This window comes from Budorcas taxicolor, chromosome 6, assembly GCF_023091745.1.
Source record: "Budorcas taxicolor isolate Tak-1 chromosome 6, Takin1.1, whole genome shotgun sequence".
NCBI classification, from domain to species: Eukaryota; Metazoa; Chordata; class Mammalia; order Artiodactyla; family Bovidae; genus Budorcas; species Budorcas taxicolor.
Window position 1 is genome coordinate 16,940,995 of NC_068915.1, and position 7,312 is coordinate 16,948,306.

At 45.5% G+C, this 7,312-nt stretch overlaps 1 non-coding gene across 1 annotated transcript; it reads left to right on the top strand.

The window, feature by feature from the left end:
- Positions 1-5,612: 5,612 nt before the first annotated feature.
- On the top strand, positions 5,613-5,718 carry LOC128050149 (U6 spliceosomal RNA). The gene has a single exon (XR_008199657.1). It is a non-coding gene; the product is annotated as a U6 spliceosomal RNA (small nuclear RNA).
- Positions 5,719-7,312: the final 1,594 nt, after the last annotated feature.

Here is a 7,312-nt window from a genome sequence, read left to right on the forward strand (position 1 = left end):
GGGCATCAGAGGGCAGACACACTGAAACCATACTCACAGAAAACTACTCAATCTAATCACACTAGGACCACAGCCTTGTCTAACTCAATAAAACTAAGCCATGACCGCCGGGCAACCCAAGACGGGCAGGTCATGGTGGAGAGGTCTGACAGAATGTGGTCCACTGGAGAAGGGAATGGCAAACCATTTCAGTATTCTTGCCTTGAGAACCCCATGAACAGTATGAATAGGCAAAACGCTAGGATACTGAAAGAGGAACTCCCCAGGTCAGTAGGTGCCCAATATGCTACTGGAGGTCAATGGAGAAATAACTCCAAAAGAATGAAGGGATGGAGCCAAAGCAAAAACAATACCCAGCTGTGGATGTGAGTGGTGGACATCACCAGGTGGTTAACACCGAATTAAATTGATTATATTCCCTGCAGCGAAAGATGGAGAAGCTCTATACAGTCAACAAAAACAAGACCAGGAGCTGACTGGCTCAGATCATAAACTCCTTATTACCAAATTCAGACTGAAATTGAAGAAAGCAGGGAAAACCGCTAGACCATTCAGGTATGACCTAAATCAAATCCCTTATGATTATACAGTGGAAGTGAGAAATAGATATAAGGGCCTAGATCTGATAGATAGAGTGCCTCATGAACTATGGAATGAGGTTCGTGACATTGTACAGGAGACAGGGATCAAGACCATCCCCATGGAAAAGAAATGCAAAAAAGCAAAATGGCTGTCTGGGGAGGCCTTACAAATAGCTGTGAAAAGAAGAGAGGTGAAAAGCAAAGGAGAAAAGGAAAGATATAAGCATCTGAATGCAGAGTTCCAGAGAATAGCAAGAAGAGATAAGAAAGCCTTCTTCAGCGATCAATGCAAAGAAATAGAGGAAAAGAACAGAATGGGAAAGACTAGAGATCTCTTCAAGAAAATTAGAGATACCAAGGGAACATTTCATGCAAAGATGGGCTCGATAAAGGACAGAAATGGTATGGACCTAACAGAAGCAGAAGATATTAAGAAAAGGTGGCAAGAATACACAGAAGAACTGTACAAAAAAAGATCTTCATGACCCAGATAATCACGATGGTGTGATCACTCACCTAGAGCCAGACGTCCTGGAATGTGAAGTCAACTGGGCCTTAGAAAGCATCACTATGAACAAAGCTAGTGGAGGTGATGGAATTCCAGTTGAGCTGTTTCAAATCCTGAAAGATGATGCTGTGAAAGTGCTGCACTCAATATGCCAGCAAATCTGGAAAACTCAGCAGTGGCCACAGGACTGGAAAAGGCCAGTTTTCATTCCAATCCCAAAGAAAGGCAATGCCAAAGAATGCTCAAACTACCACACAATTGCACTCATCTCACACACTAGTAAAGTAATGCTCAAAATTCTCCAAGCGAGGCTTCAGCAATATGTGAACTGTGAACTTCCTGATGTTCAAGCTGGTTTTAGAAAAGGCAGAGGAACCAGAGATCAAATTGCCAACATCTGCTGGATCAGCGAAAAAGCAAGAGAGTTCCAGAAAAACATCTATTTCTGCTTTCTTGACTATGCCAAAGCCTTTGACTGTGTGGATCACAATAACCTGTGGAAAATTCTGAAAGAGATGGGAATACCAGACCATCTGACCTGCCTCTTGAGAAATCTGTATGCAGGCCAGGAATCAACAGTTAGAACTGGACATTTGGAACAGACTGGTTCCAAATAGGAAAAGGAGTACGTCAAGGCTGTATATTGTCACCCTGCTTATTTAACTTATATGCAGAGTACATCATGAGAAACGCTGGACTGGAAGAAACACAAGCTGGAATCAAGGTTGCTGGGAGAAATATCAATAACCTCAGATATGCAGATGACACCACCCTTATGGCAGAAACTGAAGAGGAACTCAAAAGCCTCTTGATGAAAGTGAAAGAGGAGAGTGAAAAAGCTGACTTAAAGCTCAACATTGAGAAAATGAAGATCATGGCATCCGGTCCCATCACTTCATGGGAAATAGATGGGGAAACAGTGGAAACAGTGTCAGACATTATTTTTGGGGCTCCAAAATCACTGCAGATGGTGACTACAGCCATGAAGTTAAAAGACACTTACTCCTTGGAAGAAAAGTTATGACCAACCTAGATAGCATATTCAAAAGCAGAGACATTACTTTGCCGACTAAGGTCCGTCTAGTCAAAGCTATGGTTTTTCCAGTGGTCATGTATGGATGTGAGAGTTGGACTGTGAAGAGGGCTGAGCACCGAAGAACTGATGGTTTTGAACTGTGGTGCTGGAGAAGACTCTTGAGAGTCCCTTGCACTGCAAGGAGATCCAACCAGTCCATTCTGAAGGAGATCAGCCCTGGGATTTCTTTGGAAGGAATGATGCTAAAGCTGAAACTCCAGTACTTTGGCCACCTCATGCGAAGAGTTGACTCATTGGAAAAGACTTTGATGCTGGGAGCGGTTGGGGGCGGGAGAAGAAGGGGACGACAGAGGATGAGATGGCTGGATGGCATCACTGGCTCGATGGACGTGAGTCTGAGTGAACTCCGGGAGTTGGTGATGGACAGGGAGGCCTGGTGTGCCGCGATTCATGAGGTTGCAAAGAGTTGGACACAACTGAGCGACTGAACTGAACTGAACTGGGTCTTTGTTGTTGCATGTGGGCTTTCTCTAATTGTGACAAGCAGGGGTTACTCTTCACTGTGGTTCATGGGCACATGGGCATGCCAATGGGTTCCCTTCCCAGGGAAGTCCCTAAATTTACATTTACTCTTGGAATATTTTTGAGTACCTACTATATGCCAGGCTCTGGACAAAACACGAGGGATGCAGTGCAGAAAGGTCAGACCCTGTCTCTGGCCCATGGACCTTTAATTCCTGAGAGGAAAAAATCGGCTTTAAACACACCTAATTTATTAATTACAATCATCACAGGTGCTACAAAGGGGAAGGATGAGATGCTATGAAAATACTGGAAAATGATAGGCTGACTCGCAGCCGCGTTGGCTTCCTAAGTGGGGAGCAGCGAGGGTGATGGAGGTTGAAGACACCAGCATCGAGCACGGTTGAAGCTGGGGTCTGAGTGGAGTGTGCAGAGATGAGGGTAAGATGCCCATCATGAAGCAGCTCCAAGCAGGGCCAGTGCGCCTGGAGGTGAGCTGAAAAGAGGGAACAAGCAAGAAGCGAGGCTGTGGGACACGGAGCTCGCAGCCCTTGCTTGGGACTGTGGATTGTGTTCTGAAGATGAATGTGAAATCACGAAGTATTTGCAGGGATGTAGAATGATGCAGCCCTCATGCTAAATGTGTCTCTTTGGCTGCTCTGAGGATGAGCCACTGGAAGGGACCCATGAGGAACCCTGGAGCAGTAATTAAGAGGCTGCTGGTATAATTCAGGCAAGAGATGATGAGATCTCAGACTAGGAATAACAGCCATGTTGAAATGGCCCTGTGGCTCTCGCCTTTCTCCTACTGAAATGTTCCTCACACTTGCCTGATAAGAATCTGTGACATTCATTAAAAATACAGGTTCCCAGAGTCCCATGCTACAATGGGGTGGAGTTTGGGAATCTGTACTTTAAACAAACTTCCTGAGGGATTCCTCTCAGTAGACAAATTGCCCCATGCTACCCTGCAGTGTACACTGAGAAATAGACCTTCCTTTCCCCTGCAAAATAATTCAGTTTCTAGAGATGGTGCTTTTCATGACCTCGGACAGCAGAGGTTGCAGGAGAAATCTCACAGTTCACAGAATACATTCCTTACCTGGCACTTCCTCTGTAATACAGTCCAACGTTTAGGTTACCTACATTTGTTTTTAGGTGTGTTTCTTCACATATGAGCTTTTTTATTTTTGTTTTGGGTTTTTAAAATAATTTATTTGTTTTATTTTTGGTTGTGCTGGATCTTAGCTGCTGCACGCAGGCTTTCTCTAGTTGCAGAGAGCAAGGGCTACTCTCTAGCTATGGTACACGGGTTTCTCCTTGCAGTGGTTTCTTTAGTGGGGCAGAACAAGATCTAGGAGCTTGGGCTTCAGTTGATGTGGTACACAGGCTCAGTAGTAGCGGCTCCAGGGCTTAGTTGCTCTGTGGCATGTGGAATCTTCTGGGACCAGGGATTGAACCCATGTCCCCTGCATTGGCAGGAGGATTCCCACCCACTGTACCAGCAGGGAAGTCTTCTTCTTCTTTTTTTTTTTTTTCTTTTTTCTTTTAGTATTAATTTATGTGCAGCTGTCAAGAGAGGCAAAAAGGAAGTACTTCTGCAAAAACTACCAGGAACAGCAGGATTGTAGAACAATAGATGGAGCTAGAGTCTAGCTCTATCTTCATTCTATAAACATCCTGCTTAACTCAGCCCATTTACTCAGCCCATTTCCCCCAACCATCAGCTGCTGACCTGGGGATGTCTTACTTGCCCCCAACCTCTGCCAGCTTCTACAGAGGAAAATATCAAGACCTTACATGGATTATGTGCTTGGAAAATGTTTTCCAATGTCTTAGTTGCATATGATCCAGGTGGAGTAAGAAGGAATTTTTTTCACTTTATCTATCCAGTTATCCTCTATCAATTTATCTACACACAGAGCATAGCACAGTGGGTAGAAGGAAAAGTTTAGGAATCAGTCTACCAAAGTTCAAGTCCTGACTCTTTCAGTTATTATTTGGAGAAGTTACTTAATCTCTCTGCTTTTCTGTTTTCACACAGGAAAAACCAAAATAATTATGGTATATTACTTTGTTCAGGCTGTTATAACAGAGTACCACAGATTGAATTTGATAAGAGGCAGGGAGGGGACAACTTTTTGTTGTTGTGCCACCAGACATGTGGAATCTTAGTTCCCCAACCACGGATCAAACTCATGGCCCCTGCATTGGAGGGGTGGAGTCTTAACCACTGGACCACCAAGGAAGTCCCCCATTATGCATTTATTTATCTAAGCACTGCATGCAGAACTTCCCCAACTATGGATTGAACCCATGCCCCCATTGGAAGCACAGTGTCTTAACCAATGGACTATGAGGCAAGTCCCAAGGGCAGAACCTTTAAAAGAATAGCCTTTGAGGATACCACAAAGCTGGTTACAAAATGTGCTCATCACAGGGAACTCTGCTCAATATTATGTAGTGATTGAATGGGAAGAGAGTGGGGGAGAATGGATACATACATGTGTATATGTATAGCTGAGCCACTTTGCTGTGCAACTGAGACTATGGCAACATTATTAATCACTCCAACATGGAGAAGGCAATGGCACTCCACTCCAGTACTCTTGCCTGGAAAATTCCATGGGCAGAGGAGCCTGGTGGGCTGCAGTCCATGGGGTGGACTGAGCGACTCCACTTTCACTTTTCACTTTCATGCATTGGAGAAGGAGATGGCAACCCACTCCAGTGTTCTTGCCTGGAGAATCTCAGGGACCGGGGAGCCTGGTAGGCTGCCATCTATGGGGTCGCACAGAGTCGGACGCGACTGAAGTGACTTAGCAGTACACTCCAACATAAAAGAAAAGTGAAAAGAGGAAAAAAGAATACAAGGATGGCCAGTATTAGAAAACTATTAGTGTAATCTGCCACTATTAATAAGTCAAATAATAAAAATCATATGATTACCTCAAGAGAAAAAAAAATGCTCACTTTGGCAGCACACTTACTAAAACTGGAATGATACAGAGAAGATTTGTATGGTCCCTGAGCAAGGATGAATGAGTATTCATGAAGCATTCCATATTTTTATTAAGGGGTGGGGGGGAACTGGTTACAACCAATTAGGCCCAAGATGGCAGAAGATTCCACTTCCAGTAGACCTTGAACTTCACTGTACTCTCATTGTAATATTAGCATATGCTAAGTGACAGTTCCCAGGCTGACCATAAAAGGTCAAAAAGTGGGTGGTGGCCCCCTTCTTGGAGATTCCTGCCCTTTCTTCAAAATAGTTAGCATAACAGATATTCCTCATTAAGTTAGCATATAAAATTACCCAGCCCATGAAAACTAAAGGACCCCATACCCTGGGGCCACTCTCACCTTCTGAAACAGCCTGTTGTTGTCGTTGTCCAGTCCCTAAGTCATGTCCCAGTCTTTGCCACCCTGTGGACTCCAGCATGCCAGGATTCCCCGTCCTTCACTTTCTCCCTGAGTTTGCTCAAACTCATGTCCATTGAGTCACAGATGCCGTCCAACCATCTCATCCTCTGTCACCCGCTTCTCCAGTCTTTCCCAGCATCAGGGTCTTTTCCAGTGAGTCGGTTCCCCACGCCAGGTGGCCAAAGTATCAGAGCTTCATCTTCAGCATCTGACGCAGACTATATTTTGCTATCTGATGTGGATTTCGATAAGCTCACTTTCCCTTTGCTGTGGCTCACTCTTGAATTCTTTCCTGCATGAAGCCGAGAACCCCCACTTGGTGGCCTGTCCCAGGGATTTGCCTGGCACAAGGACTTGACCTGGAATGGGACCATTCTTTCCTGTCCCATTCTCCTGCAATAGCATGGCATGGTTGTTGTTGCTGTTTAGTCACTCAGTTGTGTCCAACTCTTTGCAACCCCATTGACTGTAGCCCACCAGGCGCCACTATCTGTGGAATTCTCCAGGCAAGAAAACTGGACTTGGTTGCCATTTCCTCCTCCAGGGCATCTTCCCAAACCAGGGGTTGAACCCAAGACTCCTGCCTTGCAGGCAGATTCTTTACCACTGGGCCACCAGGAAAGCTCATAGAATGACTGAGACAACAGAAGTTTCAGTTCAGTTCAGTTCAGTTCATTTGCTCAGTCGTGTCCGACTCTTTGCGACCCCATGAATGGCAGCACGCCAGGCCTCCCTGTCTATCACCAACTCCCGGAGTTCACTCAGATTCACGTCCATCGAGTCAGTGATGCCATCCAGCCATCTCATCCTCTGTTGTCCCCTTCTCCTCCTGCCCCCAATCCCTCCCAGCATCAGTCTTTTCCAATGTGTCAACTCTTCACATGAGGTGGCCAAAGTACTGGAGTTTCAGCTTTAGCATCATTCCTTCCAAAGAAATCCCAGGGCTGATCTCCTTCAGAATGGACTGGTTGGATCTCCTTGCAGTCCAAGGGACTCTCAAGAGTCTTCTCCAACATCACAGTTCAAAAGCTTCAATTCTCTGGTGCTCAGCCTTCTTCACAGTCCAACTCTCACATCCATACATGACCACAGGGAAAACCATAGCCTTGACTAGATGGACCTTGCTGCTGCTGCTAAGTCGCTTCAGTCGTATCCGACTCTGTGCGACCCCATAGACGGCAGCCCACCAGGCTCCCCCGTCCCTGGGATTCTCCAGGCAAGAACACTGGAGTGGGTTACCAT